Below are 12,618 nucleotides of genomic sequence, written 5' to 3' on the forward strand. Positions count from 1 at the left end.
GAAGAACTTGCGTCAGAAAGATATCCCTAAGCGCGTGTACTGTGAGTGGTCAGCAGCGCACCCGGCGGTTTTGAAATGCATTCAGGAAATTCTTACGGAATACCGCAGCAACAAGAATTGGTAGCTAGGCGCGCCAATGAGATAACAGCAGCGCAGCTTAAAGAAGCAGAAGGTAGCATTGGATTCTGAGTCTAGATAGTTGACACAGAGCGTTTGAAAACGGAAGATTTCAACCTCGAACTCATTAATGATTAAAACGATACTTCACATCACTGGAAATGATGATCATTTAGTCATTATTGTGAACAGTTTGCCACGAAAGGCGCCTAATAGTCGAAAAGGAATCTTTTGTCGAGCAGGGTCCTAAACAGACCTCGTGATTTGTGTTGTTATAGATCATTCACTATAGTGCAGGACCGCATGCTTGCGAACATTTTCTTATAAGAATTTGCATAAAAGAGAACTCTCTGCTTACTTTCGGAGGTCGTCCATAAAGCACATTACAGTTGCCTTCAGAGAGTGGCGACTAAATATTTACAGAGTTGTGAATAGCCTGAACGGCATCACAGATTAAACCCATATGATTCACTCGAGTTTGATTGGAAGATCTCGAACCAGATACATTTTTGTCATGTCAACACCAAAGCGTCATTAACTGGATAGCACAATCATTTACGTGAGTCTGTGCACCGGTTTATTTAGGTTTCACTGTATGTATTTAGATTACGAGGCAAACACCAATCGTAATAATTTATTATTCATCCATCCCTGACAAATTCAGTAGATCTAAAACATGGAACCACGTTGCAAAATGTTGACTGTGAACGTATTTAAAGATCGAAAATAAACCGAAACGGTAATGAAAATATTTAGCTGATATTTATGTTCACCATGCAACGATTTTGGAACGTAGAGCTTAAGGACTTTTTTGTTTTTCTTTTGAAAGAGAGGTTGATAGCTATGCGCAGAAAAAAAGTGAAAGTGATAAGCTGTATTGAAAGGAAGCTCGGACTTGCCTCATTTCAGGCGCTTTTTCTTGGTTATGATTCTTGGACACTCTCAGTACTGTCCGTACTTCTTTTTCAAAAGTAAGCATGCGTCGCAGGACGGGTGACTGTAGTTCGCCCTCGGGTTTAGCTGAGACTGGTGCTTGTCCGAGCGATGCAAACGGACACATTGTGATAGGAGCTTTCATAACGCATTCGCGTGAGCGCCTACAGAGCAGCCAATATTGTAGTGGTATTGTCGATATTGGGTCGCAAGTACCTGCTCTGTTCTAGAAGCACGAGACGTGGACATTGTAAACGTGATATTCGGAAGCAACTTCTCAGGGAACTCTGCGAGGACAAGTGTGTATACACAGGCATCACGACGTCCCCATAAGGCAGTATTGCTCGCTATATTACGTTTGCGCTATATTGCCGCTTCCTTCGACGCACATTGTCAAAAGAAAACGTTCGAAACCCCACCTAGCATAGTCCGCAAGGGCTTGCTTGAACACAGATCAGTATCACATGAAGAGTGATTCAACTTGCAATATACTGACGCTCCCATCTCTGGCCAACATGCGTGAGCATTTGTGAGTAAAGGTACGACTGTTGTGTTTTTATTTTTCGGGCAAAGCTGTATACAGCTATATGCAGTCCAAGGCAAATTAAAAACTCGATCTCCTATTTAAAACTTTTTATTAGGAATTACGCCGTGAACTGACTGCTTCTCAGTCAGTTCACTTCCGCGGTCAGGTTGGTTGGTTGGTTCATAGGAAGGGAAAGGCGCAGTAACTGTCACACTTGCTCTGTGGACACCTGAACCGCGCCGTAAAGAAAGGGATGAAGGTGGGAGTGAAAGTGGATAGAGAGGAAGAGGAGCCGTAGTGGAGGTCTACGGAGTAATTTCGACCACCTGGGGATCTTTAACGTGCGCTGACATCGCACAGGACACGGACGCCACTTCGTTTTGCCTCCATCGAAACGCAGCCGCCGAGGTCGGGATTCGATCCCGGGAACTCCGGCACAGTAGTCGGGCGTCTTACCACTGCACCACCCCGGCGGGGACTTCCGCGGTCATCTGTGCGTCTTTAACCTAAGCTGTGTGTGTGTGTGTGTGTGTGTGTGTGTGTGTGTGTGTGTGTGTGTGTGTGTGTGTGTGTGTGTGTGTGTGTGTGTGTGTGTGTGTGTGTGTGTGTGCGTGTGCGTGTGCGTGTGCGTGTGCGTGTGTGTGTGTGTGTGTGTGTGTGTGTGTGTGTGTGTGTGTGTGTGTGTGTGTGTGTGTGTGTGTGTGTGTGTGTGTGTGTGTGTGTGTGTGTGTGTGTGTGTGTGTGTGTGTGTGTGTGTGTGTGTGTGTGTGTTGTACAACCAGGAGCCAGCAGGCCAGCAGTAGACTAGACCTCTAGGCGCCTTCTTTCCGTTTTTGCAATAAACGCCCGTACGGTCACCTGAGGAAGGATTGAGTTATGGTATATGTTGTAGAGGGCTCGATACTGAGCTCGAATCCCGGCTGAGTGAAACTCAAGGTTCCACAGAGGTTCCTCCACTGCCTACGCGAGTAAACTCGCTGCTTCTAGATGACCAGAGCGGAAGCGCCGAGCTGAGCCGCCACGCGTCATGAAGGGGGAGGGGGGCAAACTGCTCTCCGTCTTCAGTGCAACAAACGCGGAGAAACTGAAAACCCCTATCGGTGAGCCAGATGCGAAGAAGCAACGGAGTGAGCGAGTGGGCGAGCGGGAATCTAGAAGGAACACGTGGCGGCGTTGAGGACCTGGCAGAACTGCGTCCAGGGCAGACGCGTGTGGCCCGCCGAGGATTAATCAAAGTGTCCTCCGCTCCATTCAAGTCACGCCGGGGGGAGTTCATGGAGGACAGCAACGGCTTTCTAAGGGAGCGCGCTACTGCTGCCACCAGATGGATCAGCTTTTGTAATGAGATGCAAATTAAACGCGTCAATATTCCCCGCCGGCCGCGGTCCGAGGTTCGCTCGGGTGGAGACTGAAGAGAGATAGAAACGCCTTCGCGGGAGGCCCCAGCGGAGAGCGCGATTGTAACTCTAGCATCTTGCAGCACGCAGGCGGACTGCTTCGTATCGCATCCGTTTCTTCGCACGGTGCACGCGTAAATTATTTAGGGGAACAAAATTAAATGCAATAAAAGCGGAGGCGATAAGGATGGGCAAGTGTCGCGGCTGAGCCTATGTCCAGACAGTAATCAATATCATTAATTACTGCACAGTCCCCCCTCCCCCGCCCTGATGTTTTCGCGGTTTGCTCGCAACTTAACCTCCATAACCTGGAAGAAATGAAAATGCGAGGAAAAAAGCATTGAATCTCTGATAACGGAAACGTGCTTTTTACATCTGTAGCAGTAGATAGCCGCAGTGTAGGCATTCAAATTGGTTGGAAATAACACTAGAATAGCCTGTAAAGAGCACTGAACAAGGGTAGAGGAGGGGAGCCTTAGTTCGCAGGTCGAGCCAACGTTTCGACAAGTGGACTTGAGAAGTCCACTTGTTTAAACGTTGGCTCGACCTCCGAACTGAGGCTCCTTTCCTCTTCCCTTGTTCAGTGCTCTTCATACTGTGTAGCCATCTTCTTTCTCTCGCTCTACCCTTGATACTAGAATAGCCTAGTCGTTTTGTAGAAATTGTCTCTATTAAAATCGACAAAATTATTAAAAATGGCCCACCGCGTCTTGGTTCTGAAATTGCAAAATGCAAGGCGTGTTTGGAAGTTTTCTGTTCTTAGAGTGCGTTTTCTTTCTAATATTACACGAGACAATCGAAACAAGCACGCTTCACTGATGTTTCTTTCCTTTCGTTTTTCTTATTGATCCTTGTTGCTTTACAATTACATGTAAGCACTGTTCGGACCCATAGCCTACGGCTAGTAGCGGGTAAAAAAAGGAAGGGTACAAAGATAATCAGGCAACCGTGTATCAAAATAATGTCATTACATTAAGTGAGTATACAGAAAGTCATAAATGACTCTCAATGCCTGTGAGAATAATAACAAAAAAAAACATACCTATATCACACAATATGCAAACTAAAATCTTAAAAATCGAATAAACAGGCGTGTAACTTAGACACAAATTAAGGCATCCAGAATAGGTAGGGCAAAAGAGCTAGAGTCTTTAAAACCTCACATGGACACAACACCCGAGAACAGAATTCGGCACACGTTTTTCTGGAACAAAGTTTTTCTGCAATAAGTTTAATTGTAGAAATCTAAGCATGGATAAAGGTATCAGTATGCGGCTACATGCATATAATACAAGGAAGATGTCTGTGAAATGCGTTATTAATTGGAAGCATAAATTCAAGTCGTGTCATTCATTCTTATTCTAAGGTAGTGATTTTTTATTGCAAAGAAAAATATATTGGCAGTCTGTTCAGCAGTCTGTTCAGATTTTTACATCTGTGAACTATATGATACATTCCCCGAATACCTTTTTAATGAGTGCAAGTTAAAATTTCCGTACTGAGGCTCCATATTGAAAGTGGCGGGATGTTAAATATTGACATATCAAACGTTAGGTTGTTTTTCACTACTTTTTTATTAACGCATTCAGCAGTTCTTGACTCATGACGAAAATCAAAAGGTACTTCTCATAGCTTAGCAGAAAGCGACAGAGCAGTCAGAAAATGAAATCACTCTAAGTACTCAGTTTTGAAACTTTTTGATAGGCTCTAGTTAAGCACTATATGTCTGGCCCTCGATGCAGTACGAAAAGTGAGGATGCACTAATGTAAAGTATAGGATGCGCAGAATATTGTTGTTATAACATGCGCTTGCATAGAACCGTATGCAATCTTAGAGAAAGGCGAATCAATGTGTTGTTACCCGGGGAAATGTTTATCTAGGGTGACTACAGGTGCGCAATAGTATGCGATGATTCAAACTGGTTCTGGTTAATATTTAACGTAATATCAGCTGAATTCATATACTTTTTTACTTAGTGGAACAGAGTTTCCCTAGCATGCAGTGTTAATTCGTTTGTGGAAAACAATTCAGACATTTTCATTTTCCAGCTCTGGGTTTGCTAGTCTTTCAAGTTCTGTCTTATGATGAGCAGTAACTACAATGTCAGTGTCATCAGCATACCTTAGAGCTTTGGATGAAGTTAATATGTCAGGCAGTTCTTGATACAGCGCAATGGACGCGAACGAGAAGGGGACACAAACAAAACACACACGGGCGCTGAGTTACAACTGAAAGGTCGTGGCGCAGAAGCCCATATTTTTCTAGGCCAGCTACGCATCAACCAGAAACAACACGAAAAAAACATGAAAAGGAAAAGATAGTCACAGAAGCTTGCCGTCAATAACGTTTCACCTGCTTGCAAAAAAATCCTGATTTCTTTTTCGGATAAGAAAAGCGTTGGTGCGCTGACGCGTGAGTCTTTGCTATATATACGATGTTAAATGCCCCAATCACCTCTCTTGTGAGCTCGTCTGATGACAGATGACTTCACATTCATCGAATTTAGGATCGCAAGGAAACATTTCCTGCAATGAACCGCTAAGTGGCCTTTGAAACCGTTTTTTAAATCATTCTTGTGTTCGTGCAACCGGTCATTAAAAAACCTGCCAATTTTTTCAATGTACATTTTGCCGCACATCAAAAGAATGGAATAAACCAGTTTCTTATCACATGGAACAAAACGGTTTCTATGATTCTTTTTACAGATAGCTGTTTTTTCTTATCGAGGGCCCGCCGAGGAGGCGTAGTGGTTACGGCACTCGACTACTGTTCCCAAGGATGCGGGATCGAATCCCGACCTCGGCGGCCGCTTTTCGATGGAGGTGGAAAGCAAGGCGTCCGTGTGCTGTGCGATGTCAGTGCACGTTAAAGAACCCCAGGTGGTAGAAATTTCCGGAGTCCTCCACTACGGCGTCTCTCATAACCTGAGTCGCTTTGGGACGTCAAACTCCACAAACCAAACCTTGTTGATGGCTAACGCGACTGCAAAGCTTGGACAGCTTCTCTGAAGCGGAAAAGATCACAAAGTCTTATACAAGTTTTAAACAGTGTATAAAAGCCTGTAACGCACTGAATATAACTGTGCTAAAAGTTGCCGCACGTGCTTCAAAGCACTTTGTTTCTAAGATGATAAACGAACTGACCCGAACATCCACCCTGATCAAGTGGATATATATCTTCTTTGTTTGAAGTGGATTCCATTTTCGCGCTCAGGCTGAAATAACGTATTTTGCTGGCATCCATTCTGTAGGAATTCATCAAGAATCACCACTTCCCTGCCCTCTGTTCCTGGATAGAGTTGCAGCAGAAGGATAAAAATTACGCAGAAGAAATAAAGAAGATAACTAAAAAACTAAGCCTTACCGATTGTGAGTTGATGCGAAGTGTTTGGTTGAGTTAAACTTTGGTGCAAGGTTCTGAATGAATCAGAAAGGAAAACTGGACCTCTTCACACAGTGGGAAAAGTGGCAGGTTGAGTTAGTTATGAGCGGGGTCACTTCTGGTGCACTTGAATTGGCTTAAGGTTCAGGAATAAGTGTAGTCCTAAAGCGATTGAATGAGACCCGATGTAAAATAGAATCAGCAGCCAGGAGTCTGAAATATTACGCATCCGCGAAACGTCACTGCAGATCTATATGCATAGGTTGGCAGCACAGCAATAACCGCGCCGCAAAGAGAAATCTTGCTAAGAAATCTGCAGCTTCATTTAAAAGAATTAATGCCGTTGTATACCCCTGTACCCACGAAAACCACACCTGATTTCAGCAATGGGGATCTGAAACTTGAATAGGCGTAATGCCCGACACTCTGTGGATGTGGATAATGAAATCAACAAACAGAAAATCATGACTTGGAAGCAGAATTTTGTAAATTACGTAAAACTAAGGTTGCTCCTAATACGTCGGCCAGAAAAATCGCAGTGTAGCCGGAAAGTAGCTCCCAAAAGGACCAAACTAACCAGGAGAGGGGACAAAAATGTCTGTACATCCTTTTTAGCGACACTGGGAGGCATTGGTAGCAATAAAAATGTGAGAGAAAAAAAATATTTTGAATGCTTGTCGCACACACCACACTGTTCACCAATCAGCACGCGCCATCACTCCCACACCAACAGCAGTGCGTCGACACTGGCAATTGGCCTAGGGGTAACATTATGTGCACAGCGAGTAGCGAAAGGCAGGCTATTTTATGCGACAACACATAGAACGCATAAATCAGAAGCTGGCTTGCTCCTCTGTCCGAGTTCTGTAATGCGCTCATCAGCAGCCGCAGTCGCCGCCACCACCACCGGCTGATTTAAGGCCACGCATGATCCATGTGATCGCGCATTCAAAAACAAAATACTTGCGCGAACATTCACGTGCTATGCCTCCTCAAGGATATAACGTACGGGTTGCAAAAACAGGGAACACCAAACAAAAGAATAAATAGAAAACAAAGACGGCACAGTCTATTATTCCAGTATGCACCTGCAATTCTCGGTTGCAGCAGGTGATAACCGAAGCGTGCAACGGCACCATGAAACCGTCAGCAGAAAATATTCAGGCACCATAAGGGTAGAAGCGGGAAGAGCGGGTATGCTTATAATTTGCTTTTGTTTGCTTTTAGAAGGCTACCACGAGACGTTTTTACTTCTTTCGTGACCCACTTCAAAAACGCATTGACAGCAGAGGTCTGCAGACTTGTTTGCAAATCAAACCCGCAGAGAACGTTCCTGGCAAATGCAGGAACGTTCGACCCGAGAGGAAAACCTGAAAAGGAAAATAAGCAAAGAGCGACACGTCGATGCATTCTAAAATCGCCAGCAGAAGCTGCAAAAACGATCCCGGGAATAGGAGAATGGTGAGCGTCTAGAAAAAACAAAAGTAGCCTAAGTAAAAGAAGAAAAGCTCGAAGGTAAACTCTTTTTGAAAAAAAAAAAAGAAATTAAAAGACAGCTTGTATTCCGGAGCCATGGGTATTAATATGTTCTTCTGAACAAACGCGCCTGATTGGAGCATCAAGAAGAAGACCAATAGAAGACACTGGTTCTTCGATCACGACGCGATAAGCTATAAAAATTCGCTAAACGAGAATGAAAGTTTATCCAGGAGGTAAGCATGTAAAAGGAAGACACACATACACGCAAAAAGCTGCGACAGAGGGCTCGGGAGGCAGAAAAATTGAAGAAAGAGTGAAAAATGAAGCAAAAAAAAAATGGTTCAGTGGCACCCGAGGAAACGCCCGCCTGTCAGGTCACCGAGGCGTCAAATTCCATCTAATATCGTCGTCGTCGTCGTTCGCAGCGCGTGCGTTCAGCGTTGCGTGGCATGTGGATGCCTGTTTATTGTTTTTATTCGCATGCTCTTTTCGCTGTCTAATCTTTCTTTCTTTTTCCTGTTTTTCCCCTCTTTGTTAAGAGCGTGACCCTCTCGGCGGTTCGTCGCCAGCTCGCCGCGACACCGGCTTCACCGCTTGACACGGCTTCCGCTCTTGTTTCGCATGGCTGGCCCCTTCTCCCGCTTCCTTTCGCCTTCAGAGGGTCGTACTACGCGGTTTGTGCCGCCAGGTTCCCCATTCTGGGTCCGTCACGCACAACTGTTTGCGACCAGCGCACGCACACACGCACGCGTGCGCACATACGCACAAGTAGACGTCAGACAGATAGAGCGGCTCAGTGTCTTTCGCGAGCTACTCTACTGGCCTCCGGATCTCTATCGGGTACCATACGCTGTGTCGCCAAGCTGCCTGGCATTGTTTTACACCATTCTCGGTTCCGTTCAAAAGCAAAAAAAGCAGCGTTAGGAAGCATTTTTCGCGGCTTTTTGGCAGGCAGAACTGTAAGCTCACCTTTCAAGCTTGGGTTGAGAGCTGTGGGGAAGCCACTAGAATGAGTGATTATGTGCGCACAGCTGATGTGCAGCGTACGGCATTTCATTGCACCAAAGAACCTGAAGGGACACGGCTAATTTTTTTTTAAATATTGGCTATAAGTCGTGTGATTATCCCAGGAATAAACTTAGCATACCGCGTTTAAAATGATCTATTATTTACTTATTTGTTTTCATAGATTTTGCGAGATTTAACGAGGTAATCGGTTATTCTATCCTTCAGTGGTCTCGCCTCACCCGTAATAACCTTACGCTACCTTTTTTAGGCGTTTAATGTTCCCGCCTCCTGGCAGGGCGCATCTCAGAGTCGACAACTGCCGCCAAGTGCGTTACCGGTGACGTCAGGTTCCTTTTTTATTGTAAATGTCACGCGCAAGCCAACAGTCGGCGAGGCCAAGGAAAGCGTTGGGGATGGTACTTTATGTCTTTTTTTTTTCTTTTTTTTTAATATTTACTTGGATAATCATAGAAATTAGTAATGTAATCTGTTTAGGGGAAAGATAATTAAAGACAAAGTAGAAGAAAAAACAACGTGCCGATGGTGGGAACCGAACCCACGACTTCCAAATATCGCGTCCGGTGTTCTACCAACTGAGCTACATCGGCCGCTGTCCCTCCTGCTACTTGCTTGGGTATTTATGTTGTCTGTATACGAACCTTGAGAGTGTTCACCAGCGCCACCCTCAGCCAAAGCGGCGGACATGGAACGTCCTTTGTTACCGCCAGCGTCACGTAGAACGTGGTCAAGAGCGAGGGCGAAAGCTGTGCTAGAACCCTCTTACGCTACCTATGGCTTCAAGACTGTATATATATATATATATATATATATATATATATATATATATATATATATATATATATATATATATATATATATATATATCGTGAGAAGTGCAGGTATGGAGCTATTCAAGTTATATATATATATATATATATATATATATATATATATATATATATATATATATATATATATATATATATATATATATATATATATAGAGAGAGAGAGAGAGAGAGAGAGAGAGAGAGAGAGAGAGAGAGATGCCTATGTGGCTTAGGGCCAGCGTGTCTGAGGAAGGCTGGGAAGACTGTATTTTAACCTCACCCTCTCAGCCAAATTGTGAATTCAGGTTTGGAAGCACCTGCCAATTCGGCCAAGACATGTGGGTTTTGACGTCAAAGACAGCGTCAGCCAATCAGTGTTCATGTCACCTGCTGACTACCACCTACGAGAGTCTTGACACATTCTTCGTCTTTTGCAGCTTTGGTCGTGAAATGAAAAAGAACGCCGCTTTAGAAAGGAAAAGCCGGATTTCGTATTTCTATTAATTTTTAGAACGAAAATTTTCCTGAACACTCTAACTATCTGACGTGCTTTTATATTGTTCTTAATACGGTCAGAACGGTTTCGTCTACAAGACCGGGTGGTGGGCTACCACGCCTCACTTCCCCCTTTAACTTCCCCTCACTTACGTCTCTACGGTGAAAAAGGATGCCGAAAGGAAAACTGAAATTTTGCTAACTTCAACTGAGATCTGAACAGCAGTAAAGTATTGAGAAATAGTTCTTGGTTTATGTGTTATTGAGCACCGGCAGGCGTCATTCTGTGCTCTCATATCTTCCACGGTGTGATATGCGTAGTTTCTTCACTCATGTCGGGTTATTAAAGCAAAAGCTTTGAAGCCCCATTACGCGAAGATCCGGTAGCCGGCGTGTGGACTCGATGGCAGTCACAAACGACCTCAGGTGTACACAGAAACAGGTGTGATAGCTACTGCGTTTTTCCTTTCCTGTGAACGAATTATTAAGGCGGAAGCCTTTCTAAGCTCTTGCTGAAAATCTCGCCTCGGCGAGATTTCTCCTCTATATGTGTCAGCGAGATTCCGCGAGTCATCGATATTGCGCCTTTCCTTTCCTGCAAACAAAGTATAGAACGCCGGTGTCTTTGATGCGTGCAACGGAACGCTGGTTGTGCTCGATAGAGGGCGCGCGATGTACCGAGTGCAGGACAAACACTCAGGCTTTCGAATTCCTCCCCTGCACATTCTGCAGTACTCTCGGAATTTTTTCCAAAGCTTTTCTTTAGTTTTTTTTCGGCAACCTGAAGATATCATGACTACGTCCCTCCACAAGTTTGCCACCGACAGCGATTTGTGCTATGAGCTGTGTTCGAAATACTCCAACCTTCTATGAGCGCACAAGAGCCAGTTGACGAAAGAACCCTCGGTTCACAAATACTGACCTAAATCCGCTATCACACTATATTGCCATTTTCCCGACCTTTCCACAGCCGGAGGTTCCGAGGCCGGGATTTGATCCCGCATCCTTGGGAACAGTAGTCAAGCGCCGCAGTGGTTACGGCACTCGACTACTGTTCCCAAGGACGTGGGATCGAATCCCGGCCTCGGCGGCCGCTTTTCGATGGAGGCGAAAAGCAAGGCGCCCGTGTGCTGTGCGATGTCAGTGCACGTTAAAGAACCCCAGGTGGTCGAAATTTCCGGAGTCCTTCACTACGGCGTCTCTCATAGCCTGAGTTGCTTTGGGACGTTAAACCCCACAAACCAGCCAACCAATCAGTATGTGTATTTATGGTAAAACCAAAAGTGATAACGACTAATTTAACTACGTCTTTTGGGAATATACACCAACGAATGCCTCTTTAGGAAAAGAAATCTCTTAATTACTATCTAAAACCGACCGATCCCATTATGTGAGGCTGCGTTACCCAAGTTCTTTCCCGTTATATTCTTCGGTGATAAGCAACGCCGTTCGGATATCATCGGGGTACTACATGACAATACGGCTGCGTGCCTTCAGCCACCACGGAAACTAAGAACAGGTCAAAAAGGAGGCCACTAGAGGCAAAATGGCAAACAACTGAGCTGAAATTGACTCTACATCATTAGTGGATACTATTGTAATGTATATTGTTTCTTCCAGAACACATGAGCCACACATGTGCTCTTTATTGCATTTAAACATCCAACAATGTACTTACAACCCATTATTAGAAAAATGAAAATACAAATGTCTGACTTGTTTGAGCAGATTTCTTGAAACGACTGAAACACTGGGGAGTACCTGAACAAGAGACGTTTATTTTGATTTTTTTAATATATACAGTTTGGGGGAAAAAAAAAAAAGAAGTTACGGAAATGGAAATATTTGCTACCAAGCGATAACTCTACTTCAGTTACTATAAGGCAGAATATGCAATAAGAGAGCGCAAACCCTAATAAGCTGAGTCTTGCAGCTGTTCAGAAAGAAGTTCTCTTAAATGCGCCTTAAAACATCAATGGGAAAAAATCTGAGAGCACTGTGGAATTTACACTGCAGAAATGCGAAAGCCGGAGTATTCCTGCTGCACACGGTGAGTCATGTTTGCTCTCATTATCAACTTCATGTACCGTTACTATCATTGCTACTGTCATCATTGTCATTATCACTAATTGCAAAGTCATTTTCATCGCTACTATAATCCTCATGGTAGACAAGGAGAATTATGATCTGAGTTTCACGATCCCGGGCATGGGGCAGTTGGTTAAAGCGCTCGGCTGGAGATCGGAGTAATGAAGGTTTTGATGACGTCATCAGGATTACTGACAAGTGACACATCAGCGCACAGATACGATGCGCAGATTCCATGCCCAGATCCCGCGCCAATCTCGCACACACCTCTCGAGCACGGCATTTCGTTCCAGGAGCCTAGAAAAGCATCGCCTTAAATATGGTCTACTATCTGCTTTGCAGGAACAAGAGGGTGTCCTTTCA

Source organism: Amblyomma maculatum, chromosome 4 (assembly GCF_055883805.1).
Source record: "Amblyomma maculatum isolate TAMU_Amacu chromosome 4, ASM5588380v1, whole genome shotgun sequence".
Lineage (NCBI taxonomy): Eukaryota > Metazoa > Arthropoda > Arachnida > Ixodida > Ixodidae > Amblyomma > Amblyomma maculatum.